This window comes from Pinus tabuliformis, chromosome 2_1, assembly GCF_031772625.1.
Source record: "Pinus tabuliformis cultivar Carrire ecotype Pingquan chromosome 2_1, CPIR1, whole genome shotgun sequence".
NCBI classification, from domain to species: Eukaryota; Viridiplantae; Streptophyta; class Pinopsida; order Pinales; family Pinaceae; genus Pinus; species Pinus tabuliformis.
This window is the reverse complement of record NC_142299.1, coordinates 554,817,687-554,819,013: the sequence shown is the minus strand read 5'-3', so window position 1 is coordinate 554,819,013 and position 1,327 is coordinate 554,817,687.

The window sequence follows — 1,327 nt, the reverse complement described above, 5'->3', positions numbered from 1 at the left end:
AAAACCCAAACCCCAAACCCCAAACCCTAAATAGTAATCATTTTATAACATTATAAAAAGTGTTTTGTAACCTTAATTTAGGTCTTTATTGAAAGCATTTTCTAAAGTGTTATAAACCCTAAAACCTAAACCCAAGACCCAAAACCCTAAACCATAAGTATTTTATAACATTTTGAAAAGTATTTCGTAACTTTTATTTAACTTTTTATTAAAATAATTTACTAAATTGTTATAAAACCTAGAAGTTAAGTCGTGAACCGTAAACGCCAAACGTTAAACAATATACCCTAAACCTTAATCATTTTATAACATTTTAAAAATCATTTTGTATCTTTTATTTAAGTGTTTATTAAAAAACTTTACTAAAGTGTTATAAAAAGTAAACTCTAAGCCCCAAACACTACACCTAAAACCATAAAACCTAAACCCTATGTATTTTATAACATTTTAAAAAGAATTTTCTAAATTTTATTTAGGTGTGTATTAAAAGAATTTACTGAAGTGTTATAAAGCCTAAAACCTAAACTCTAAGCATTTTAAAACATTTTAAAAAGTGTTTTGCAACTTTTATTTATGTGTTTATTAAAAGAATTTACTAAAGTGTCACAAACCTTAAACCATAAACCTGAAACCGTAAACCTTAAACCCCCAAATGCTAAAACCTAAACTCTAATCATTTTATAACATTTAAAAAAGCATTTTAAACTTTTCTTTAAGTGTTTATTGAAAGAATTTACTAAAGTGTTAGAAATACTAAACCCTAAAGACTAAATGCTAATTTTTTTTCTAATATTTTAAAAAGCATTTTGTAACTTTAGTGTTATAAATCCTAAACCATAAACTCTCAACCACAAACCCTGAAACCTAAACCATAAAACTTAAACACTAAATCCCAAACCGTAAACCCCAAATGGCAAACCCTAAACACTAAGAATTTTATAACATTTTAGAAGGTGTTCTGTAAATTTTATTTAAGTGGTTATTAAAAGAATTTACTAAAGTGTAATAAAACCTAAACCCTAAACCCCAAACCCTAAACCCCAAACCCCAAACCATATATCATAATGCTTAAAGCCTAAAGGATAAACCCTAAAATCATTTACTAAGGTCTTATAAACCCTAAACCCTAAAGCCTAAGGCTTGAAAGCATTTACTAAGGTCTTATAAACTCTAAACCCTAAACTCCAAAACCTAAACCCTAAACCCTAATCCCTAAACCCTAAAGACTCCTAAATCCTAAAAATAGTCTTCTAACTTTTTTATAAGTGTTTATTAAAATAATTTATTAAAGAATTATAAACCATAAGCCCAAAACCCTAATACCCAC